The sequence below is a fragment of the Arachis hypogaea genome, chromosome 2 (assembly GCF_003086295.3).
Source record: "Arachis hypogaea cultivar Tifrunner chromosome 2, arahy.Tifrunner.gnm2.J5K5, whole genome shotgun sequence".
NCBI lineage: Eukaryota > Viridiplantae > Streptophyta > Magnoliopsida > Fabales > Fabaceae > Arachis > Arachis hypogaea.
In genome coordinates this window covers 20938021-20965587 of record NC_092037.1, presented here as the reverse complement: position 1 = coordinate 20965587, position 27567 = coordinate 20938021, and the positions used below count along the sequence as shown (strand labels likewise).

Genomic DNA, 27567 nt, shown 5'->3' with positions numbered 1-27567 from the left:
ACACTGGGAGGAGTTTCAATGACCTTCTTACTCAGCTGGCCCACTTGTGCCTCCAAATTTCTAATGGAGGATCTTGTTTCATTCATGAAACTGAAAGTGGCTTTTGACAGATCAGAGACTATATTTGCTAAATTAGAAGTATTTTGTTCAGAGTTCTCTGTCTGTTGCTGAGAAGATGATGGATATGGCTTACTATTGTTCAGCCTATTGCGTCCACCATTGTTAAAGCCTTGTTGAGGCTTTTGTTGATCCTTCCAGGAGAAATTTGGATGATTTCTCCATGATGGGTTATAGGTGTTTCCATATGGTTCACCCATGTAATTAACCTCTGCCACGGCAGGGTTCTCAGGATCATAAGCTTCTTCAGAAGCTGCCTCTCTAGTACTGTTGGATGCATGTTGCAATCCATTCAGATTTTGAGAGATCATGTTGACCTGTTGAGTCAACACTTTGTTCTGAGCCAATATGGCATTCAGAGCATCAATTTCAAGAACTCCTTTCTTCTGAGGTATCCCATTGTTCACGGAATTCCTCTCAGAGGTGTACATGAACTGGTTGTTTGCAACCATGTCAATGAGTTCTTGAGCCTCTTCAGGCGTTTTCTTCAGGTGAATAGATCCACCTGCAGAATGGTCCAGTGACATTTTCGAAAATTTAGAGAGACCATAATAGAATATATCTAACATGGTCCATTCTGAAAACATGTCAGATGGACATCTTTTGGTCAGCTGCTTGTATCTTTCCCAAGCTTCATAGAGGGATTCACCATCGTTTTGCTTGAAGGTTTGAACATCCACTCTCAGCTTGCTCAGCTTTTGAGGAGGAAAGAATTTATCCAAGAAGGCAGTGACCAGCTTATCCCAGGAGTCCAGGCTATCCTTAGGTTGTGAGTCCAACCATATTCTAGCTCTGTCTCTTACAGCAAAAGGGAAAAGCATGAGTCTGTAGACTTCAGGATCAACTCCATTTGTCTTTACAGTCTCACAGATCTGCAAGAACTCAGTTAAAAACTGATAAGGATCTTCAGATGGAAGTCCATAAAACTTGCAGTTTTGTTGCATCAATGCAACTAGTTGAGGCTTAAGCTCAAAGTTATTGGCTCCAATGGCAGGAATGGAGATGCTTCTTCCATCAAACTTGGACGTTGGCTTTGTGAAGTCACCAAGCATTCTCCTTGCATTATTATTATTATTATTTTCGGCTGCCATCTCTTTCTCTTGTTCGAAAATTTCTGAAAGGTTGCTTCTGGATTGTTGTAATTTAGCTTCTCTTAATTTTCTCTTCAGAGTCCTTTCAGGTTCTGGATCAACTTCAACAAGAGTGCCCTTTTCCCTGTTCCTGCTCATATGAAAGAGAAGAAAACAAGAAAAGAAAGAGGAATCCTCTATGTCACAGTATAGAGATTCCCTTATGTTAGTAGAAGAAGAAAGGGGTTAGAAGAATGGAGATGGGGATTCGGATTTTTGGATGAAGAGAGATGAAGAGAAGTATTAGTAATTAAATAATTAAATAGAAGAAGAAAAGAGAAGGAAGATTTCGAAAATAATTTTTGAAAAAGAGGTTAGTAATTTTCGAAAATCAAAGACAAATTATAATTAAAATTAAAATTTAAAACAAAAAGAATTTTTGAAAAAGAGAGGGAGAATTTTCGAAAATTAGAGAGGGAAAAGTAGTTAGGTGGTTTTGAAAAAGATAAGAAACAAACAAAAAGTTAGTTAGTTGATTGAAAAAGATTTGAAATCAAATTTTGAAAAAGATAAGAGGATAAGAAGTTAGATAAGATATTTTGAAATCAAATTTTGAAAAAGATAAAATTTTTGAAAAAGATAAGATAAAAGATAAAAAGATAAGATAAAAATTTTAATAAAAAGATATTTGGAAAAAGATTTAATTTTTAAAAAGACTCAACTAACAAGAAACTACAAGATAAGATTCTAGAACTTAAAGATTGAACCTTTCTTAACAAGAAAGTAACAAACTTCAAATTTTTGAGCCAATCACATTAATTGTTAGCTAATTTTAAAAAATTTGATATAAAGATAAGAAAAAGATTTTGAAAATATTTTGAAAAAGATTTTTGAAATTTTCGAAATTTATAAAAAAAATGAAAAAGATATGATTTTTGAAAAAGATTTTGAAAAGATAAGATTTTTAAAATTGAAATTTTGACTTGACTTGTAAGAAACAACTAATTTTAAAAATTTTTGACCAAGTCAACCCAAAATTTCGAAAATTTGGAGGAAAATAAGGAAAAGATATTTTTTTTGATTTTTTGAATTTTTAAAGAAAAACACAAAAATGACCCAAAACATCAAAATTTTGGATCAAGACACAAGATGCATGCAAGAATGCTATGAATGTCAAGATGAACACCAAGAACACTTTGAAGATCATGATGAACATCAAGAACATAATTTTGAAAAAATTTTTGATGCACAGAAAACATGCAAGACACCAGACTTAGAAATTTTTAATGCATGGAAGATACGAATGCAAAAGTGCACATGAAAAACAACAAAAGACACAAAACAAGAAATCATCAAGATCAAACAAGAAGACTTGTCAAGAACAACTTGAAGATCATGAAGAACACTATGAATGCATGAAATTTTCGAAAAAATGCAAGAAAAATTTTAAAAGCATGCAATTGACACCAAACTTAAAATTAACACAAGACTCAAACAAGAAACACAAAATATTTTTTTATTTTTATGATTTTCTAATTTTTTTGTATTTTTATTGATTTTTTTTCGAAAAACATTTTTGGAAAAACGAAAAAGAAAAGAAAAATTTTTGAAAAAGTTTTTGAAAAGAAAATTACCTAATCTGAGCAACAAGATGAACCGTCAGTTGTCCATACTCGAACAATCCCCGGCAACGGCGCCAAAAACTTGGTGGACGAAATTTTGATCACTATTCTTTGTGCTTGTATGGATTTATTCAATAATTGTCTTTATTTGAATTCACAACTCCGTTCAACTAACCAGCAAGTGTACTGGGTCGTCCAAGTAATAAACCTTACGTGAGTAAGGGTCGATCCCACAGAGATTGTTGGTATGAAGCAAGCTATGGTCACCTTGCAAATCTCAGTCAGGCAGATTAAAATGGTTTATGGGTTTTTCGAATAATTAATAATAAAAAGAAATAGATTATATGTAAAAAAAGGGATAGAGGACTTATGCAGATTCATTGGTGAGAATTTCAGATAGGCGAATGGAGATGCTGTATGGCTCAAGGACGCCTGCTCTCCTACTGCTTCTACTCAATCCTTCTTACTCCTTTCCATGGCAAGCTTTGTATAGGGGTTCACCATCAGCTGTGGCTACTTTCAATCCTCTCGGGAAAATGATCCTATGCGGTTGTCAGTCGCACGGCTAATCGTCTAGAGGCATCACCCATGGTTGATGGCTACATCCCATCCTCGCAGTGAAAACTAATGCTCACGCACTCTGTCACAGTACGGCTAATCACCGGTTGGTTCCCACTCCTACTGGAATAGAATCCCTTGATTCTTTTGCGTCTGTCACTAACGCCCAGCAGGTTGCAAGTTTGAAGCACGTCACAGTCATTCATTACCGGAATCCTACTCGGAATACCACAGACAAGGTTAGACTTTCCGGATTCCCAGGATCCTACTCGGAATACCACAGACAAGGTTAGACTTTCCGGATCCTCATAAATACCGCCATCTATCTAGCTTATACCACGAAGATTCTGTTGGGGAATCTAAGAGATACGCATTCAAGCTATGTTGCATGTAGAACGGAAGTGGTTGTCAATCACGCGCGTTCATAAGTGAGAATGATAATGAGGGTTACTTATCATCACATTCATCATGTTCTTGGGTACGAATGAATATCTTGGAATAAGAATAAGAGAGATTTGAATAAAAGAAAATAGAACTTCATTAATACTTGAGGTACAGCAGAGCTCCACACCCTTAATCTATGGTGTGCAGAAACTCCACCGTTGAAAATACATAAGTGAAAGAGGTTCAGGCATGGCCGAATGGCCCGCCCTCTCCATGATCAAGTGACCGAATGATAAAAAGACTTAAAGTGGTCAAAAGATGGTCAAAAGATAAATGTCCTATATATACTAGACTAGCTCCTAGGGTTTACATGAGTAAGTAATTGATGCATAAATCCACTTCCGGGGCCCACTTGGTGTGTGCTTGGGCTGAGCTTGATCAATCCACGAGCTGAGGCTTTACTTGGAGTTGAACTCTGAGTTATGACGTGTTTTGGGCGTTCAACTCCAGATCATGACGTTTTTCTGGCGTTTAACTCCAGACAGCAGCGTGTACTTGGCGTTCAACGCCAAGTTACGTCGTCAATCTTCGAATAAAGTATGGACTATTATATATTGCTGGAAAGCCCTGGATGTCTACTTTCCAACGCCGTTGAGAGCGCGCCAATTGGAGTTTTGTAGCTCCAGAAAATCTATTTCGAGTGCAGGGAGGTCAGATTCCAACAGCATCAGCAGTCCTTTTGTCAGCCTTCTTTCAGAGTTTTGCTCAAGTCCCTCAATTTCAGCCAGAATTTACCTGAAATCACAGAAAAACACACAAACTCATAGTAAAGTCCAGAAATGTGAATTTAACATAAAAACTAATGAAAACATCCCTAAAAGTAGCTCAAACTTACTAAAAACTATATAAAAACAATGCCAAAAAGCGTATAAATTATCCGCTCATCACAACACCAAACTTAAATTGTTGCTTTTTGGCATTGTTTTTATATAGTTTTTAGTAAGTTTGAGCTACTTTTAGGGATGTTTTTATTAGTTTTTATGATAAATTCACATTTCTGGACTTTACTATGAGTTTGTGTGTTTTTCTGTGATTTCAGGTAAATTCTGGCTGAAATTGAGGGACTTGAGAAAAACTCTGAAAAAAGGCTGACAAAAGGACTGCTGATGCTGTTGGAATCTGACCTCCCTGCTCTCGAAATAGATTTTCTGGAGCTACAGAACTCCAATTGGCGCGCTCTCAACGGCGTTGGAAAGTAGACATCCAGGGCTTTCCAGCAATATTTAATAGTCCATACTTTATTCGAAGATTGATGACGAAACTTGGCGTTGAACGCCAAGTACACGCTGCTGTCTGGAGTTAAACGCCAGAAAAACGTCATGATCCGGAGTTGAACGCCCAAAACACGTCATAACCTGAAGTTTGACGCCAAGAAATGCCTTAACTCGTGGATTGATCAAGCTCAGCCCAAGCATACACCAAGTGGGCCCCGGAAGTGAATTTATGCATCATCTACTTACTCATGTAAACCCTAGTAGCTTGTCTAGTATATATAGGACATTTATCTATTGTATTAGACATCTTTGGTCTCAGTTTTGTTTTATTCTTCATCTTAGGAGATCATTGATCACGTTAGGAGGGCTGGCCATTCGGCCATGCCTGAACCCTTTGCTTATGTATTTTCAACGGTGGAGTTTCTGCACGCCATAGATTAAGGGTGTGGAGCTCTGCTATACCTCAAGTATTAATGAAGTTCTATTTTCTTTTATTCAAATCTCTCTTATTCTTATTCCAAGATATTCATTCGTACCCAAGAACATGATGAATGTCATGAGTCAAATTACCCTCACTATCATTCTCACTTATGAACGCGCGTGATTGACAACCACTTCCGTTCTACATGCAACAGAGCCTGAATGCATATTTCTGAGATTCCCCAACAGAATCTTCGTGGTATAAGCTAGATAGATGGCGGCATTTATGAGGATCCGGAAAGTCTCACCTTGTCTGTGGTATTCCGAGTAGGATTCCGGTAATGAATGACTGTGACGTGATTCAAACTTGTAACCTGCTGGGCGTTAGTGACAGACGCAAAAGAATCAAGGGATTTTATTCCAGTAGGGGAGGGAACCAACCAGTGATTAGCCGTACTGTGACAGAGTGCGTGAGCATTAGTTTTCACTGCGAGGATGGGATGTAGCCATCAACCATGGGTGATGCCTCCAGACGATTAGCCGTGCGACTGACAACCGCATAGGATCATTTTCCCGAGAGGATGAAAGTAGCCACAGCTGATGGTGAACCCCTATACAAAGCTTGCCATGGAAGGGAGTAGGAAGGATTGAGTAGAAGCAGTAGGAGAGCAGGCGTCCTTGAGCCATGCAGCATCTCCATTCGCTTATCTGAAATTCCCACCAATGAATCTGCATAAGTCTTCTATCCCTTTTATTATTCCTTTTTGTTTATTATTTATTCCAATAATCACAATTACCCTTTAATCTGCCTGACTGAGATTTACAAGGTGACCATAGCTTGCTTCATACCAACAATCTCTGTGGGATCGACCCTTACTCACGTAAGGTTTATTACTTGGACGACCCAGTACACTTGCTGGTTAGTTGAACGGAGTTGTGAATTCAACCAGTGCCATAATAAAGCTTTCATTCAAAATCCAAAGAACGTAGATCACAATTTCGTCCACCAAGTTTTTGGCGCCGTTGCCGGGGATTGTTCGAGTATGGACAACTGACGGTTCATCTTGTTGCTCAGATTAGGTAATTTTCTTTTCAAAAACTTTTTCAAAAATTTTTCTTTTCTTTTTCGTTTTTCCAAAAATGTTTTTCGAAAAAAATCAATAAAAATACAAAAAAATTAGAAAATCATAAAAATAAAAAAAATATTTTGTGTTTCTTGTTTGAGTCTTGTGTTAATTTTAAGTTTGGTGTCAATTGCATGCTTTTAAAATTTTTCTTGCATTTTTTCGAAAATTTCATGCATTCATAGTGTTCTTCATGATCTTCAAGTTGTTCTTGACAAGTCTTCTTGTTTGATCTTGATGATTTCTTGTTTTGTGTCTTTTGTTGTTTTTCATGTGCACTTTTGCATTCATATCTTCCATGCATTAAAAATTTCTAAGTCTGGTGTCTTGCATGTTTTCTTTGCATCAAAAATTTTTCAAAAATATGTTCTTGATGTTCATCATGATCTTCAAAGTGTTCTTGGTGTTCATCTTGACATTCATAGCATTCTTGCATGCATTAAGTGTTTTGATCCAAAATTTTGATGTTTTGGGTCATTTTTGTGTTTTTCTTTAAAAATTCAAAAATCACAAAAAATATCTTTTCCTTATTTCCCTCCAAAATTTCGAAATTTTGGGTTGACTTGGTCAAAAATTTTTAAAATTAGTTGTTTCTTACAAGTCAAGTCAAAATTTCAATTTTAAAAATCTTATCTTTTCAAAATCTTTTTCAAAAATCATATCTTTTTCATTTTTTTTATAAATTTCGAAAATTTCAAAAATCTTTTTCAAAATATTTTCAAAATATTTTTCTTATCTTTATATCAAATTTTCGAAAATTAAGCTAACAATTAATGTGATTGGTTCAAAAATTTGAAGTTGTTACTTTCTTGTTAAGAAAGGTTCAATCTTTAAATTCTAGAATCTTATCTTGTAGTTTCTTGTTAGTTAAGTCATTTTTTTTAAAATTAAATCTTTTATCTTTTATCTTATCTTTTTCAAAAATTTTATCTTTTTCAAAATTTGATTTCAAAATATCTTATCTAACGTCTTATTTTCTTATCTTTTTCAAATTTGATTTCTTATCTTTTTCAAAACCAACTAACTACCTATCCCTCTCTAATTTTCGAAAATTCTCCCTCTCTTTTTCAAAAATTCTTTTTGTTTTAAATTTTAATTTTAATCTCATCTTATCTTTAATTTTCGAAAATTACTATCCTCTTTTTCAAAATTATTTTCGAATTTCTCCTTCTCTTTTCTTCTTTTATTTAATTATTTAATTACTAACACTTCTCTTCACCTCTCTTCATCCAAAAATCCGAATCCATCCTTCTTCATTCTTCTACCCCCTTCTTCTTCTACTAACATAAAGGAATCTCTATACTGTGACATAGAGGATTCCTTTTTCTTTTCTTGTTTTCTTCTCTTTCATATGAGCAGGAACAGGGAAAAAGGCACTCTTGTTGAAATTGATCCAGAACCTGAAAGGACTCTGAAGAGAAAATTAAGAGAAGCTAAATTACAACAATCCAGAAATAACCTTTCAGAAATTTTCGAACAAGAGAAAGAGATGGCAGCCGAAAATAATAATAATAATAATGCAAGGAGAATGCTTGGTGACTTCACAAAGCCAACGTCCAAGTTTGATGGAAGAAGCATCTCCATTCCTGCCATTGGAGCCAATAACTTTGAGCTTAAGCCTCAACTAGTTGCATTAATGCAACAAAACTGCAAGTTTTATGGACTTCCATCTGAAGATCCTTATCAGTTTTTAACTGAGTTCTTGCAGATCTGTGAGACTGTAAAGACGAATGGAGTTGATCCTGAAGTCTACAGACTCATGCTTTTCCCTTTTGCTGTAAGAGACAGAGCTAGAATATGGTTGGATTCACAACCTAAGGATAGCCTGGACTCCTGGGATAAGCTGGTTACTGCCTTCTTAGATAAATTCTTTCCTCCTCAAAAGCTGAGCAAGCTGAGAGTGGATGTTCAAACCTTCAAACAAAAAGATGGTGAATCCCTCTATGAAGCTTGGGAAAGATACAAGCAGTTGACCAAAAGATGTCCATCTGACATGTTTTCAGAATGGACCATGTTAGATATATTCTATTATGGTCTCTCTGAATTTTCGAAAATGTCACTGGACCATTCTGCAGGTGGATATATTCACCTAAAGAAAACGCCTGAAGAGGCTCAAGAACTCATTGACATGGTTGCAAACATCCAGTTCATGTATACCTCTGAGAGGAATTCTATGAATAATGGGATACCTCAGAAGAAAGGAGTTCTTGAAATTGATGCTCTGAATGCCATATTGGCTCAGAACAAAGTGTTGACTAGGTAGCTTCTGAAGAAGCTTATGATCCTGAGAACCCTGCCATGGCAGAGGTTAATTACATGGGTGAACCTTATGGAAACACCTATAACCCATCATGGAGAAATCATCCAAATTTCTCTTGGAAGGATCAACAAAAGCCTCAACAGGGCTTCAACAATGGTGGACGCAATAGGCTAGGCAATAGCAAGCCATATCCATCATCTTCTCAGCAACAGACAGAGAACTCTGAACAAAACACTCCTAATTTAGCCAATATAGTCTCTGATCTGTCAAAGGCCACTCTCAGTTTCATGAATGAAACAAGATCCTCCATCAGAAATTTGGAGGCAAACGTGGGCCAGCTGAGTAAGAAAGTCATTGAAACTCTTCCCAGTATTCTCCCAAGCAATACAGAAGAGAATCCAAAAGGAGAGTGCAAGGCCATTGATTTAGTCAATATGGCCGAATGCCCTAGGGAGGAGGAGGACGAAAATCCTAGTGAGGAAGACCTCCTGGGACGTCCTTCAAGCAAGAAGGAGTTTCCTATTAAGGATCCAGAGGAATCTGAGGCTCATCTAGAGACCATAGAGATTCCATTAAATCTCCTTCTGCCATTCATGAGCTCTGAAGACTATTCTTCCTCTGAAGAGGATGAAGATGTGACTGGAGAGCAAGTTGCTCAATATTTAGGAGCTATCATGAAGCTGAATGCCAAGCTGTTTGGTAATGAGACTTGGGAAAGTGAACCTCCCTTGCTCATTAGTGAACTAGATACTTGGATTCAGAAAACTCTACCTCAAAAGAAACAAGATCCTGGCAAGTTCTTAATACCTTGCACCATTGGCACCATGAGCTTTGAAAAAGCTCTATGTGATCTTGGGTCAAGGATAAATCTTATGCCACTCTCTGTAATGGAGAAGCTAGGGATCATTGAGGTACAACCTGCCTTGTTCTCATTACAATTGGCAGACAAGTCCATGAGACAAGCTTATGGAATAGTAGAGGACGTGCTAGTGAAGGTTGAAGGCCTTTACATCCCTGCTGATTTCATAATCCTAGACACTAGGAAGGAAGATGATGAATGCATCATCCTAGGAAGACCTTTCCTAGCCACAGCAGAAGCTGTGATAGATGTCAACAGAGGAGAATTAGTCCTTCAATTGAATGGGGACTACCTTGTGTTTAAGGCACATGGCCATCCCTCTGTGACAAAAGAGAGTAAGCATGAAGAGCTTCTCTCAGTTCAAGGTCAAGAAGAGCCCACACAGTCAAGCTCTAAGTTTGGTGTTGTGAGGCCACAACCAAACTCTAAGTTTGGTGTTAAGACCCCATATCCAAACTCTAAGTTTGGTGTTGGGACTACACACTAAAATTGACCTGATCACCTTGTGGCTCCATGAGAGTCATTGTCAAGCTATTGACACTAAAGAAGCGCTTGTTGGGAGGCAACCCAATTTTATTTATCTAATTTTATTTTATTTTGTTTCTTTGTTATTTTTGTGTTTAATTAGGTACATGATCATGAGGAGTCACGAAAAAATCAAAAAAATTAAAAACAGAGTCAAAAACAGAAGAAAAAAATTTTTCACCCTGGAGGACGCACCGGCTGGCGTTCAACGCCCAGAAGGTGCATCTGGCCGGCGTTTAATGCCAGAACAGAGCACCATTCTGGCGCTGAACGCCCAAAACAAGCAACAACCTGGCGTTAAACGCCAGGATGGTGCACAGAGAGGACAAACTGGCGCTGAACGCCAGGAACAAGCATGAAACTGGCGTTCAACGCCAGAAACATGCATCACATGGGCGTTGAACGCCCAGAACATGCACCAATGGGCGTTTGAACGCCAGAATGATGCATGAAGGCATTTTTCATGCCTATATGGTGAAGGAATGGTATTTCTTTTCACCTCAGGATCTGTGGACCCCACAGGATCCCCACCTACCATATTCCCACCTTCCCTCCTAATCCTATTTTTGTGATTTGAATTCCCCATGTCACAATTCCCAATCTTCTTCATCAATCACCTCAAATCCTCTTCCCAATCACCCCATTCACCATTCACATCAACCTCCTCTTTCCCACCCAACCCCACCCATATAGCCGAATCCATCTCCCCTCACTCACCTCCATCTTCTTCTTCTTCTCTTCTTTCTTTTCTTGCTCGAGGGCGAGCAATATTTTAAGTTTGGTGTGGTAAAAGCATAGCTTTTTGCTTTTCCATTACCATTAATGGCACCTAAGGCCAGAGAAACCTCAAAGGAAAGACAAAAGCTTCCACCTCTGAGTCCTGGGAGATGGAAAGACTTATATATAAACTGGAATAGCTCAGTTGGTTAGAACATGTGGCTGCAAATCAAGAGATCCCTGAGATACCTCAGGGGATAAGTTGTCCTCCACACAAATATTGGAAGCAATTAAGGGTGGAACATCATGAGCACTCCATCATTCTCCAAGAAATAAGAGAAGATCAAAGAGCAATGAGGGAGGAGCACAAAAACTTGGTGGACGAAATTGTGATCATATTCATTGTAATTGGATTTTAGAAATTGGCACGAGTGGACACAACTCCGTTCAACTAACCAGCAAGTGTACTGGGTCGTCCAAGTAATAAACCTTACGTGAGTAAGGGTCGATCCCACAGAGATTGTTGGTATGAAGCAAGCTATGGTCACCTTGTAAATCTCAGTCAGGCAGATTAAAGGGTAATTGTGATTATTGGAATAAATAATAAACAAAAAGGAATAATAAAAGGGATAGAAGACTTATGCAGATTCATTGGTGGGAATTTCAGATAAGCGAATGGAGATGCTGCATGGCTCAAGGACGCCTGCTCTCCTACTGCTTCTACTCAATCCTTCCTACTCCCTTCCATGGCAAGCTTTGTATAGGGGTTCACCATCAGCTGTGGCTACTTTCATCCTCTCGGGAAAATGATCCTATGCGGTTGTCAGTCGCACGGCTAATCGTCTGGAGGCATCACCCATGGTTGATGGTTACATCCCATCCTCGCAGTGAAAACTAATGCTCACGCACTCTGTCACAGTACGGCTAATCACCGGTTGGTTCCCACTCCTACTGGAATAAAATCCCTTGATTCTTTTGCGTCTGTCACTAACGCCCAGCATGTTACAAGTTTGAAGCACGTTACAGTCATTCATTACTGGAATCCTACTCGGAATACCACAGACAAGGTTAGACTTTCCGGATTCCCAGGATCCTACTCGGAATACCACAGACAAGGTGAGACTTTCCGGATCCTCATAAATGCCGCCATCTATCTAGCTTATTCCACGAAGATTCTGTTGGGGAATCTCAGAAATACGCATTCAAGCTCTGTTGCATGTAGAACGGAAGTGGTTGTCAATCACGTGCGTTCATAAGTGAGAATGATAGTGAGGGTAATTTGACTCATGACATTCATCATGTTCTTGGGTACGAATGAATATCTTGGAATAAGAATAAAAGAGATTTGAATAAAAGGAAATAGAACTTCATTAATACTTGAGGTACAGCAAAGCTCCACACCCTTAATCTATGGTGTGCAGAAACTCCACCGTTGAAAATACATAAGCAAAAGGTTCAGGCATGGCCGAATGGCCAGCCCCCTAAAACGTGATCAATGATCTCCTCAGATGAAGAATAAAACAAAACTGAGACCAAAGATGTCTAATACAATAGATAAATGTCCTATATATACTAGACTAGCTACTAGGGTTTACATGAGTAAGTAGATGATGCATAAATTCACTTCCGGGGCCCACTTGGTGTATGCTTGGGCTGAGCTTGATCAATCCACGAGTTAAGGCATTTCTTGGCGTCAAACTTCAGGTTATGACGTGTTTTGGGCGTTCAACTCCGGATCATGACGTTTTTCTGGCGTTTAACTCCAGACAGCAGCATGAACTTGGCGTTCAACGCCAAGTTACGTCGTCATTCTTCGAATAAAGCATGGACTATTATATATTGCTGGAAAGACCTGAATGTCTACTTTCCAACGCCGTTGCGAGCGCGCCAATTGGAGTTCTGTAGCTCCAGAAAATCCATTTCGAGTGCAAGGAGGTCAGATTCCAATAGCATCAGCAGTCCTTTTGTCAGCCTTCTTCAGAGTTTTGCTCAAATCCCTCAATTTCAGTCAGAATTTACCTGAAATCACAGAAAAACACACAAACTCATAGTAAAGTCCAGAAATGTGAATTTATCATAAAAACTAATGAAAACATCCCTAAAAGTAGCTCAAACTTACTAAAAACTATATAAAAACAATGCCAAAAAGCGTATAAATTATCCGCTCATCACAACACCAAACTTAAATTGTTGCTTGTCCCCAAGCAACTGAAAATCAAATAGGATAAAAGAAGAGAATATACTATAAATTCCAGAATATCAATGAATATTAATTTAATTAGATGAGCGAGACTTGTAGCTTTTTGCTTCTGAACAGTTTTGGCATCTCACTTTTTCCTTTGCAGTTCAGAGTGATTGGCGTCTCTGGGAACTCAGAATTTCGGATAGTGTTATTGACTTTCCTAGTTAAGCATGTTGATTCTTGAACACAACTACTTATGAGTCTTGGCCTTGGCCCTAAGCACTTTGTCTTCCAATATTACCACCGGATACACAAATGCCACAGACACATAATTGGGTGAACCTTTTCAGATTGTGACTCAGCTTTGCTGAAGTCCCCAGTTAGTGGTGTCCAGAGCTCTTAAGCACACTCTTTTGCTTTGGATCACGACTTTAACCACTCAGTCTCAAGCTTTTCACTTGGACCTTCATGACACAAGCACATGGTTAGGGACAGCTTGATTTAGCCGCTTAGGCCTGGATTTAATTTCCTTGGGCCCTCCTATCCATTGATGCTCAAAGCCTTGGATCCTTGCTACCCTTGCCTTTTGGTTTTAAGGGCTATTGGCTTTTTTGCTTGCTTTTTCTTTCTATTTTTTTCGCCATTTTTTTTTCGCACAAGCTTTTGCTTTTCACTGCTTTGTCTTGCTTCAAGAATCAATTCATGAATTTTTCAGTTCATCAATAACATTTCTCTTTGTTCATCATTCTTTCAAGAGCCAACAATTTTAACACTCATAAACAACAAGATCAAAAATATGCACTGTTCAAGCATTCATTCAGAAAACAAAAAGTATTGCCACCACATCAATATAATTAAATTAAATTCAAGGATAAATTCGAAATCTATGTACTTCTTGTTCTTTTGAATTAAAACATTTTTCTTTTAAGAGAAGTGAAGGATTAATGGATTTTATTCATAGCTTTAAGGCATGGTTACACACTAATGATCATGAAGTAGAGACACAAAACATAGATAAACATAATACTTAAAAACCGAAAACAGAAAGAAAATAAAGGACAAGGAATGAATCCACCTCTAGTGGCGTCTTCTTCTTGAAGGACCAATGATGTTCTTCAACTCTTCTATGTCCCTTCCTTGCCTTTGTTGCTCCTCCCTCATTGCTCTTTGATCTTCTCTTATTTCTTGGAGAGTGAGGGCGTGTTCATGATGTTCCACCCTTAATTGTTCCACATTATGGCTCAAATCTTCTAAGGAGGTGTTGAGTTGCTCCCAATAGTTGTTGGGAGGAAAGTGCATTCCTTGAGGCATTTGTTGATGATGAACTTCCTCATGTTCTTCTTGAGGGCCGTGAGGAACTTCTCTTGTTTGCTCCATCCTTTTCTTGGTGATGGGCTTGTCTTCTTCAATGGAGACATCTCCATCTATGACAACTCCAGCTGAGTAACATAGATGACATATAAGGTGGGGGAAGGCTAGCCGTGCCATGTATGAAGGCTTGTCAGCTATTTTGTAGAGTTCATTGGAGATGACTTCATGAACTTCCACTTCCTCTCCAATCATGATGCTATGAATCATGATGGCCCGATCCACAGTAACTTCAGATCGGTTGCTTGTAGGGATGATGGATCTTTGGATGAACTCCAACCATCCTCTAGCTACAGGCTTGAGGTCCAGTCTTCTTAGTTGGACCGGTTTGCCTTTGGAGTCTATTCTCCATTGGGCACCTTCCACACATATGTCCATTAGGACTTGGTCCAACCTTTGATTAAAGTTGACCCTTCTTGTGTAGGGGCGTTCATCTCCTTGCATCATGGGTAAATGAAACGCCAACCTTACATTTTCCGGACTGAAATCTAAGTATTTCCCCCGAACCATTGTGAGATAGTTCTTTGGATTCGGGTTCATACTTTGATCATGGTTCCTAGTGATCCATGCATTGGCATAGAACTCTTGAACCATCAATATTCCAACTTGTTGCATGGGGTTGGTTATGACTTCCCAACCTCTTCTTTGGATTTCATGTCGGATTTCCGGATACTCATTCTTTTTGAGCTTGAAAGGGACCTCGGGAATCACCTTCTTCTTTGCCACAACATCATAGAAGTGGTCTTGATGGCTTTTGGAGATGAATCTCTCCTTCTCCCATGACTCGGAGGTGGAGGCTTTTGCCTTCCCTTTTCCTTTTCTTGAAGATACTCCGGTCTTAGGTGCCATTGATGGTGAATGAAAAATAAAAAGCTTAGGCTTTTTACCACACCAAACTTAAAATTTGCTCGCCCTCGAGCAAAAAAGAAAAGAAGAGTAGAAGAAGAAGAAGAGAATTTGGAAGAGAGGGAGAGGAGTGAATTCGGCTATATGAGAGAAGAAGGGGTTTGTGTTGTGTGAAAATGAAGAAGAAAGGAAAGGTATTTATAGGGAGAGGGAGGGGGGAATTTGGCCATTTAGGGTGGGAATGGGTGGGGAATTGAATTTGAATTTTATGGAGGTAGGTGGGGTTTATGGGGAAGAGGAGGTTGATGTGAATGGTGAATGGGGTAATTGGGAAGAGGAGTTGACGTGATTGGTGAAGGTTTTTGGGAAGTGTGACATTGAAAATGAGATTTGGATTAAGAGGGTGTGATTAGGATTAAAAGAAAAGGTAGGTGGGGATCCTGTGGGGTCCACAGATCCTGAGGTGAAAAGAAATACCATTCCTTCACCATATAGGCGTGTAAATTGCCTTCATGTATCATCCTGGCGTTCAAACGCCCATTGGTGCATGTTCTGGGCGTTAAACGCCCATGTAATGCATGTTTCTGGCGTTGAACGCCAGCTTCAAGCTTGTTTCTGGCGTTCAGCGCCAGATTGTCCTCTGTGTGCACATCCTGGCGTTAAACGCCAGGTTGTTGCATGTTTTGGGCGTTCAGCGCCAGAAAGATGCTCTATTCTGGCGTTGAACGCCAGCCAGATGCATTTTACTGGCGTTGAACGCCAGTCTGCGCTGCCTCCAGGGTGAAAAAATTTTTTCTTCTGTTTTTGACTCTGTTTTTAATTTTTTTGATTTTTTCGTGACTCCTCATGATCATGTACCTAATTAAACACAAAAATAACAAAGAAACAAAATAAAATAAAATTAGATAAATAAAATTGGGTTGCCTCCCAACAAGCGCTTCTTTAATGTCAATAGCTTGACAGTGGCTCTCATGGAGCCACAAGGTGATCAGGTCTATGTTGTATAGTTGTCCACACCAAACTTAGAGTTTGGATATGGGATCTTAACACCAAACTTAGAGTTTGGTTGTGGCCTCACAACACCAAACTTAGAATTTGACTGTGTGGGCTCTTCTTGACTCTGAACTATGAGAAGCTCTTCATGCTTACTCTCTTTTGTCACAGAGGGATGGCCATGTGCCTTAAACACAAGGTAGTCCCCATTCAATTGAAGGACTAACTCACCTCTGTTAACATCTATCACAGCTTCTGCTGTGGCTAGGAAAGGTCTTCCTAGGATGATGCATTCATCATCTTCCTTCCTAGTGTCTAGGATTATGAAATCAGCAGGGATGTAAAGGCCTTCAACCTTTACTAGCACGTCCTCTACTATTCCATAAGCTTGTCTCACTGACTTGTCTGCCAATTGTAATGAGAACAAGGCAGGTTGTACCTCAATGATCCCTAGCTTCTCCATTACAGAGAGTGGCATAAGATTTATCCCTGACCCAAGATCACATAGAGCTTTTTCAAAGCTCATGGTGCCAATGGTGCAAGGTATTAAGAACTTGCCAGGATCTTGTTTCTTTTGAGGTAGAGTTTTCTGAATCCAAGTATCTAGTTCACTAATGAGCAAGGGAGGTTCACTTTCCCAAGTCTCATTACCAAACAGCTTGGCATTCAGCTTCATGATAGCTCCTAAATATTGAGCAACTTGCTCTCCAGTCACATCTTCATCCTCTTCAGAGGATGAATAGTCTTCAGAGCTCATGAATGGCAGAAGGAGGTTTAATGGAATCTCTATGGTCTCTGTATGAGCCTCAGATTCCTCTGGATCCTTAATAGGAAACTCCTTCTTACTTGAAGGACATCCCAGGAGGTCTTCCTCACTAGGATTTTCATCCTCCTCCTCCCTTATGCATTCGGCCACTTTGATTAAATCAATAACCTTGCACTCTCCTTTTGGATTTTCTTCTGTATTGCTTGGGAGAGTATTGGGAGGAGTTTCAATAACTTTCTTACTCAGCTGGCCCATTTGTGCCTCCAAGTTTCTAATGGAGGATCTTGTTTCATTCATGAAACTGAAAGTGGCCTTTGACAGATCAGAGACTATATTGGCTAAATTGGAAGTGTTTTGTTCAGAGTTCTCTGTGTGTTGCTGAGAAGATGATGGATATGGCTTACTATTACTCAGCCTATTGCGTCCACCATTGTTAAAGCCTTGTTGAGGCTTTTGTTGATCCTTCCAGGAGAAATTTGGATGATTTCTCCATGATGGGTTATAGGTGTTTCCATATGGTTCACCCATGTAATTAACCTCTGCCACGGTAGGGTTCTCAGGATCATAAGCTTCTTCAGAAGCTGCCTCTCTAGTACTGTTGGATGCATGTTGCAATCCATTCAGATTTTGAGAGATCATGTTGACCTGTTGAGTCAACACTTTGTTCTGAGCCAATATGGCATTCAGAGCATCAATTTCAAGAACTCCTTTCTTCTGAGGTATCCCATTGTTCACGGAATTCCTCTTAGAGGTGTACATGAACTGGTTGTTTGCAACCATGTCAATGAGTTCTTGAGCCTCTTCAGGCGTTTTCTTCAGGTGAATAGATCCACCTGCAGAATGGTCCAGTGACATTTTCGAAAATTCAGAGAGACCATAATAGAATATATCTAACATGGTCCATTCTGAAAACATGTCAGAAGGACATCTTTTGGTCAACTGTTTGTATCTTTCCCAAGCTTCATAGAGGGATTCACCATCTTTTTGTTTGAAGGTTTGAACATCCACTCTCAGCTTGCTCAGCTTTTGAGGAGGAAAGAATTTATCCAAGAAGGCAGTGACCAGCTTATCCCAGGAGTCCAGGCTATCCTTAGGTTGTGAATCCAACCATATTCTAGCTCTGTCTCTTACAGCAAAAGGGAAAAGCATGAGTCTGTAGACTTCAGGATCAACTCCATTCGTCTTTACAGTCTCACAGATCTGCAAGAACTCAGTTAAGAACTGATAAGGATCTTCAGATGGAAGTCCATAAAACTTGCAGTTTTGTTGCATTAAAGCAACTAGTTGAGGCTTAAGCTCAAAGTTATTGGCTCCAATGGCAGGAATGGAGATGCTTCTTCCATCAAACTTGGATGTTGGTTTTGTGAAGTCACCAAGCATTCTCCTTGCATTATTATTATTATTATTATTTTCGGCTGCCATGTCCTTCTCTTGTTCGAAAATTTCTGAAAGGTTGTTTCTTGATTGTTGTAATTTAGCTTCTCTTAATTTTCTCTTCAGAGTCCTTTCAGGTTCTGGATCAACTTCAACAAGAGTGCCTTTTTTCCTGTTCCTGCTCATATGAAAGAGAAGAAAACAAGAAAAGAAAGAGGAATCCTCTATGTCACAGTATAGAGATTCCCTTATGTTAGTAGAAGAAGAAGGGGGTAGAAGAATGGATTCGGATTTTTGGAAGAGGAGAGGTGAAGAGAAGTTTTAGTAATTAAATAATTAAATAGAAGAAGAAAAGAGAAGAGAAATTTTCGAAAATAATTTTGAAAAAGAGGTTAGTAATTTTCGAAAACTAAAGATGAGATGAGATTAAAATTAAAATTTAAAACAAAAAGAATTTTTTTTTTTGAAAAAGAGAGGGAGAATTTTCGAAAATTAGAGAGGGATAGGTAGTTAGTTGGTTTTGAAAAAGATAGGAAACAAACAAAAAGTTAGTTAGTTGATTTGAAAAAGATTTGAAATCAAATTTTGAAAAAGATAAGAAGATAGGAAGTTAGATAAGATATTTTGAAATCAAATTTTGAAAAAGATAAAATTTTTGAAAAAGATAAGATAAAAAGATAAGATAAAAATTTTAATAAAAAGATATTTTGAAAAAGATTTAATTTTTAAAAAGACTCAACTAACAAGAAACTACAAGATAAGATTCTAGAACTTAAAGATTGAACCTTTCTTAACAAGAAAGTAACAACTTCAAATTTTTGAACCAATCACATTAATTGTTAGCTAATTTTCAAAAATTTGATATAAAGATAAGAAAAAGATTTTGAAAATATTTTGAAAAAGATTTTTGAAATTTTCGAAATTTATAAAAAAAATGAAAAAGATATGATTTTTGAAAAAGATTTTGAAAAGATAAGATTTTTAAAATTGAAATTTTGACTTGACTTGTAAGAAACAACTAATTTTAAAAATTTTTGACCAAGTCAACCCAAAATTTCGAAAATTTGGAGGAAAATAAGGAAAAGATATTTTTTTGATTTTTTTGAATTTTTGAATTTTTAAAGATGAAAGAGAAAAACAACAAAAATATTCAATGCATGAAATTTTTAGATCAAAACAATGAATGCATGCAAGAATGCTATGAATGTCAAGATGAACACCAAGAACACTTTGAAGATCATGATGAACATCAAGAACATAATTTTGAAAAAAATTTTAATGCAAAGAAAACATGCAAGACACCAAACTTAGAAATCATTAATGCATGGAAAATATGAATGCAAAAGTGCACATGAAAAACAACAAACAACACTAAACAAGAATTCATCAAGATCAAACAAGAAGACTTGTCAAGAACAACTTGAAGATCATGAAGAACACTATGAATGCATGAGATTTTCGAAAAAATGCAAGAAACATTTTAAAAGCATGCAATTGACACCAAACTTAAAAATTAACACAAGACTCAAACAAGAAACACAAAATATTTTTGATTTTTATGATTTTCTAATTTTTTTGTATTTTTATTTTATTTTTTTTTCGAAAAAATTTTTGAAAAAACGAAAAATAAAAGAAAAAAATTTTGAAAGAGATTTTTGAAAAGAAAATTACCTAATCTGAGCAACAAGATGAACCGTCAGTTGTCCATACTCGAACAATCCCCGGCAACGGCGCCAAAAACTTGGTGGACGAAATTGTGATCATATTCATTGTAATTGGATTTTAGAAATTGGCACGAGTGGACACAACTCCGTTCAACTAACCAGCAAGTGTACTGGGTAGTCCAATTAATAAACCTTACGTGAGTAAGGGTCGATCCCACAGAGATTGTTGGTATGAAGCAAGCTATGGTTACCTTGTAAATCTCAGTCAGGCAGATTAAAGGGTAATTGTGATTATTGGAATAAATAATAAACAAAAAGGAATAATAAAAGGGATAGAAGACTTATGCAGATTCATTGGTGGGAATTTCAGATAAGCGAATGGAGATGCTGGATGGCTCAAGGACGCCTGCTCTCCTACTGCTTCTACTCAATCCTTCCTACTCCCTTCCATGGCAAGCTTTGTATAGGGGTTCACCATCAGCTGTGGCTACTTTCATCCTCTCGGGAAAATGATCCTATGCGGTTGTCAGTCGCACGGCTAATCGTCTGGAGGCATCACCCATGGTTGATGGTTACATCCCATCCTCGCAGTGAAAACTAATGCTCACGCACTCTGTCACAGTACGGCTAATCACCGGTTGGTTCCCGCTCCTACTGGAATAAAATCCCTTGATTCTTTTGCGTCTGTCACTAACGCCCAGCAGGTTACAAGTTTGAAGCACGTCACAGTCATTCATTACCGGAATCCTACTCGGAATACCACAGACAAGGTTAGACTTTCCGGATTCCCAGGATCCTACTCGGAATACCACAGACAAGGTGAGACTTTCCGGATCCTCATAAATGCCGCCATCTATCTAGCTTATACCACGAAGATTCTGTTGGGGAATCTAAGAGATACGCATTCAAGCTTTGTTGCATGTAGAACGGAAGTGGTTGTCAATCACGCGCGTTCAAAAGTGAGAATGATAGTGAGGGTAATTTGACTCATAACATTCATCATGTTCTTGGGTACGAATGAATATCTTGGAATAAGAATAAAAGAGATTTGAATAAAAGGAAATAGAACTTCATTAATACTTGAGGTACAGCAGAGCTCCACACCCTTAATCTATGGTGTGCAGAAACTCCACCGTTGAAAATACATAAGCAAAAGGTTCAGGCATGGCCGAATGGCCAGCCCCCTAAAACGTGATCAATGATCTCCTCAGATGAAGAATAAAACAAAACTGAGACCAAAGATGTCTAATACAATAGATAAATGTCCTATATATACTAGACTAGCTACTAGGGTTTACATGAGTAAGTAGATGATGCATAAATTCACTTCCAGGGCCCACTTGGTGTATGCTTGGGCTGAGCTTGATCAATCCACGAGTTAAGGCTTTTTTTGGCGTCAAACTTCAGGTTATGACGTGTTTTGGGCGTTCAACTCCGGATCATGACGTTTTTCTGGCGTTTAACTCCAGACAGCAGCATGAACTTGGTGTTCAACGCCAAGTTACGTCGTCATTCTTCGAATAAAGCATGGACTATTATATATTGCTGGAAAGCCCTGGATGTCTACTTTCCAACGCCGTTGAGAGCGCGCCAATTGGAGTGCTGTAGCTCCAGCAAATCCATTTCGCGTGCAGGGAGGTCAGATTCCAACAGCATCAGCAGTCCTTTTGTCAGCCTTCTTCAGAGTTTTGCTCAAATCCCTCAATTTCAGTCAGAATTTACCTGAAATCACAGAAAAACACACAAACTCATAGTAAAGTCCAGAAATGTGAATTTATCATAAAAACTAATGAAAACATCCCTAAAAGTAGCTCAAACTTACTAAAAACTATATAAAAACAATGCCAAAAAGCGTATAAATTATCCGCTCATCACACTTGGTGGACGAAATTGTGATCACTATTCTTTGTGCTTGTATGGATTTATTCAATAATTTTCCTTATTTGAATTCACAACTCCGTTCAACTAACCAGCAAGTGTACTGGGTCGTCCAAGTAATAAACCTTACGTGAGTAAGGGTCGATCCCACAGAGATTGTTGGTATGAAGCAAGCTACGGTCACCTTGCGAATCTCAGTCAGGCAGATTAAAATGGTTTATGGGTTTTTCGAATAATTAATAATAAAAAGAAAATATATTATATGTAAAAAAAGGGATAGAGGACTTATGCAGATTCATTGGTGAGAATTTCAGATAGGCGAATGGAGATGCTGTATGGCTCAAGGACGCCTGCTCTCCTACTGCTTCTACTCAATCCTTCTTACTCCTTTCCATGGCAAGCTTTGTATAGGGGTTCACCATCAGCTGTGGCTACTTTCAATCCTCTCGGGAAAATGATCCTATGCGGTTGTCAGTCGCACGGCTAATCGTCTGGAGGCATCACCCATGGTTGATGGCTACATCCCATCCTCGCAGTGAAAACTAATGCTCACGCACTCTGTCACAGTACGGCTAATCACCGGTTGGTTCCCGCTCCTACTGGAATAGAATCCCTTGATTCTTTTGCGTCTGTCACTAACGCCCAGCAGGTTGCAAGTTTGAAGCACGTCACAGTCATTCATTACCGGAATCCTACTCGGAATACCACAGACAAGGTTAGACTTTCCGGATTCCCAGGATCCTACTCGGAATACCACAGACAAGGTTAGACTTTCCGGATCCTCATAAATGCCGCCATCTATCTAGCTTATACCACGAAGATTCTGTTGGGGAATCTAAGAGATACGCATTCAAGCTATGTTGCATGTAGAACGGAAGTGGTTGTCAATCACGCGCGTTCATAAGTGAGAATGATAATGAGGGTTACTTGTCATCACATTCATCATGTTCTTGGGTACGAATGAATATCTTGGAATAAGAATAAGAGAGATTTGAATAAAAGAAAATAGAACTTCATTAATACTTGAGGTACAGCAGAGCTCCACACCCTTAATCTATGGTGTGTAGAAACTCCACCGTTGAAAATACATAAGTGAAAGAGGTTCAGGCATGGCCGAATGGCCAGCCCTCTCCATGATCAAGTGACCGAATGATAAAAAGACTTAAAGTGGTCAAAAGATGGTCAAAAGATATCTAATACAATAGATAAATGTTCTATATATACTTAGGCTAGCTCCTAGGGTTTACATGAGTAAGTAATTGATGCATAAATCCACTTCCGGGGCCCACTTGGTGTGTGCTTGGGCTGAGCTTGATCAATCCACGAGCTGAGGCTTTACTTGGAGTTGAACTCTGAGTTATGACGTGTTTTGGGCGTTCAACTCCGGATCATGACGTTTTTCTGGCGTTTAACTCCAGACAGCAGCGTGTACTTGGCGTTCAACGCCAAGTTACGTCGTCAATCTCCGAATAAAGTATAAACTATTATATATTGCTGGAAAGCCCTGGATGTCTACTTTCCAACGCCGTTGAGAGCGCGCCAATTGGAGTTCTGTAGCTCCAGAAAATCTATTTCTAGTGCAGGGAGGTCAGATTCCAACAGCATCAGCAGTCCTTTTGTCAGCCTTCTTTCAGAGTTTTGCTCAAGTCCCTCAATTTCAGCCAGAATTTACCTGAAATCACAGAAAAACACACAATCTCATAGTAAAGTCCAGAAATGTGAATTTAACATAAAAACTAATGAAAACATCCCTAAAAGTAGCTCAAACTTACTAAAAACTATATAAAAACAATGCCAAAAAGTATATAAATTATCCGCTCATCACAACACCAAACTTAAATTGTTGCTTGTCCCCAAGCAACTGAAAATCAAATAGGATAAAAGAAGAGAATATACTATAAATCTCAGAATATCAATGAATATTAATTTAATTAGATGAGCGGGATTTGTAGCTTTTTGCTTCTGAACAGTTTTGGCATCTCACTTTCTCCTTTGTAGTTTAGAGTGATTGGCGTCTCTCGGAACTCAGAATTTCGGATAGTGTTATTGACTTTCCTAGTTAAGCATGTTGATTCTTGAACACAGCTACTTATGAGTCTTGGCCGTGGCCCTAAGCACTTTGTCTTCCAGTATTACCACCGGATACACAAATGCCACAGACACATAACTGGGTGAACCTTTTCAGATTGTGACTCAGCTTTGCTAAAGTCCCCAGTTAGTGGTGTCCAGAGCTCTTAAGCACACTCTTTTGCTTTGGATCACGACTTTAACCATTCAGTCTCAAGCTTTTCACTTGGACCTTCATGACACAAGCACATGGTTAGGGACAGCTTGATTTAGCCGCTTAGGCCTGGATTTTATTTCCTTGGGCCCTTCTATCCATTGATGCTCAAAGCCTTGGATCCTTGCTACCCTTGCCTTTTGATTTTAAGGGCTATTGGCTTTTTCTGCTTGCTTTTTCTTTTATATATTTTTTTTTCCGCCATTTTTTTCTAGCTTTTGCTTTTTCACTGCTTTTTCTTGCTTCAAGAATCAATTTCATGATTTTTTTCAGATCATCAATAACATTTCTCTTTGTTCATCATTCTTTCAAGAACCAACAATTTTAACACTCATAAACAACAATATCAAAAGACATATGCACTGTTCAATCATTCATTCAGAAAACAAAAAGTATTGTCACCACATCAATATAATTAAATTAAATTCAAGGATAAATTCGAAATTCATGTATTTCTTGTTCTTTTGAATTAAAACACTTTTTATTTAAGAGAGGCGAAGGATTCATGGAATTATTCATAATCTTTAAGGCATGGTTACATACTAATGGTCATGAAGTAAAGACACAAAACATATATAAACACAATATTAAAAACGAAAAACAGAAAGAAAATAAAGAACAAGGAATGAATCCACCTTTAGTGGCGTCTTCTTCTTGAAGGACCAATGATGTTCTTCAACTCTTCTATGTCCCTTCCTTGCCTTTGTTGCTCCTCCCTCATTGCTCTTTGATCTTCTCTTATTTCTTGGAGAATGATGGAGTGCTCATGATGTTCCACCCTTAATTGCTTCCAATATTTGTGTGGAGGACAACTTATCCCCTGAGGTATCTCAGGGATCTCTTGATTTGCAGCCACATGTTCTAACCAACTGAGCTATTCCAGCTTATATATAAGTCTTTCCATCTCCCAAGACTCAGAGGTGGAAGCTTTTGTCTTTCCTTTGAGGTTTCTCTGGCCTTAGGTGCCTGATGAGCGGATAATTTGTATACTTTTTGGCATTGTTTTTAGTATGTTTTTAGTATGATATAGTTAGTATATTTTTATTAGTTTTTAGTTAAAATTCACTTTTCTGGACTTTACTATGAGTTTGTGTATTTTTCTGTGATTTCAGGTATTTTCTGGCTGAAATTGAGGGACCTGAGCAAAAATCTGATTCAGAGACCAAAAAGGACTGCAGATGCTGTTGGATTCTGACCTCCCTGCACTCGAAGTGGATTTTCTGGAGCTACAGAAGCCCAATTGGCGCGCTCTCAACGGCGTTGGAAAGTAGACATCCTGGGCTTTCCAGCAATATATGATAGTCCATACTTTGCCCAATATTTGATGGCCCAAACCGGCGTTCAAAGTCACCTCAAGAAATCCCAGCGTTAAACGCTGGAACTGGCACCCAAATGGGAGTTAAACGCCCAAACTGGCACTAAAGCTGGCGTTTAACTCCAAGAAGAGTCTCTGCACGAAAATGCTTCATTGCTCAGCCCAAGCACACACCAAGTGGGCCCGGAAGAGGATTTTTATGTCATTTACTCATCTCTGTAAACCTTAGGCTACTAGTTTTCTATAAGTAGGACCTTTTACTATTGTATTAGAAATCTTTTGATCTTTGGAACCTTTTTCTTTAGATCTTTTGATCACTATGGGAGGCTGGCCATTCGGCCATGCCTAGACCTCATGCTTATGTATTTTCAACGGTGGAGTTTCTACACACCATAGATTAAGGTGTGGAGCTCTGCTGTACCTCGAGTATTAATGCAATTACTATTGTTCTTCCATTCAATTCCGCTTGTTCTTTATCCAAGATATCACTTGTTCTTCAACTTGATGAATGTGATGATCCGTGACACTCATCATCATTCTCACCCATGAACAAGGTGACTGACAACCATTCTTGTTCTACAAGCGATCAAGGCCTTAGTGAATATCTCTTGGATTCCTGATTGCACGATGCATGGTTGATCGCCTGACAACCGAGTGCTCGTCTGACAAACGAGCCAACCATTCCGTGAGATCAGAGTCTTCGTGGTATAGGCGAGAACTGATGGCAGCATTCAAGAGAATCCGGAAGGTCTAACCTTGTCTGTGGTATTCTGAGTAGGATTCAATGATTGAATGACTGTGACGTGCTTCAAACTCCTGAGGGCGGGGCGTTAGTGACAGACGCAAAAGAATCACTGGATTCTATTCCGGCCTGATTGAGAACCGACAGATGAATTCCGCTATGCTGTGACAGAGCATATGCAATCGCTTTCACTGAGAGGATGGGAGGTAGCCACTGACAACGGTGAAACCCTTGCTTAAGCTTGCCATGGAAAGGAGTAAGAAGGATTGGATGAAGACAGTAGGAAAGCAGAGAGACGGAAGGGAAGGCATCTTCATGCGCTTATCTGAAGTTCCTACCAATGAATTACATAAGTATCTCTATCTTTATCTCTATGTTATTTTCGTTCATCACCATTATCATTTGAGTTTGCCTGACTAAGATTTACAAGATGACCATAGCTTGCTTCAATACTAACAATCTCCGTGGGATCGACCCTTACTCGCGTAAGGTTTATTACTTGGACGACCCAGTGCACTTGCTGGTTAGTTGTGCGAAGTTGTGTAATGCCATGGTATTGAGCTACCACGTTTTTGGAGCCATTACCGGGGATTATGAGAGTTGTGAAAAAGTATTGTTCACAATTTCGCGCACCAAGTTTTTGGCGCCGTTGGCGGGGATTGTTCAAGTTTTGAGCAAGCTTTTGGTAACATCAGTGCCAAGATCCGGCAACAACACCAAGTTTTTGGCGTTATTGCCAGGGATTGTTCAAGTTTGGACAACTGACGGTTCATCTTGTTGCTTAGATTAGGTATTTATTTTTTTCGAAATTCTTGAAGATGAATTCTAGAGTTTCATGATGATTTGTTGAAATCTGGCTGGCTGAGAAGCCATGTCTAATCTCATTGGACCGAGGTTTCAACTTATCACCACAGGAGCTTGTTGATTTCTATCAATCTTGCTCTTGGAGCAGTGATCTGCTAAGGCTTGGCTGGCCTTTGGCCATGTCTAGTGTTTTGGACCGAAGCTTTCTTTGAAGGCTTGGCTGGCTGTGAAGCCATGTCTAATTCCTGGACCGGAGTCTTAGACTAGCATTGCACTGATTCCTGGAATTCTCATTAAGAATTTTGATACCTTTTTCCACTTAATTTTCGAAAAAAAAAACACAAAAAAATTTTCAAAATCATAAAATCCAAAAATATTTCTTGTTTGAGTCTAGTGTCTCATCATAAGTTTGGTGTCAATTGCA

At 38.7% G+C, this 27567-nt stretch overlaps 2 non-coding genes and 1 pseudogene across 2 annotated transcripts; 1 reads left to right on the top strand and 2 right to left on the bottom strand.

Moving 5' to 3' along the window:
- LOC140176760 (uncharacterized) overlaps positions 1 to 27567 on the bottom strand; it is a 162140-nt pseudogene that overhangs the window by 68025 nt on the left and 66548 nt on the right.
- Positions 8461 to 8564, bottom strand: LOC112767448 (small nucleolar RNA R71). The gene has a single exon (XR_003184909.1). It is a non-coding gene; the product is annotated as a small nucleolar RNA R71 (small nucleolar RNA).
- On the top strand, positions 17999 to 18102 carry LOC112763729 (small nucleolar RNA R71). The gene has a single exon (XR_003182927.1). It is a non-coding gene; the product is annotated as a small nucleolar RNA R71 (small nucleolar RNA).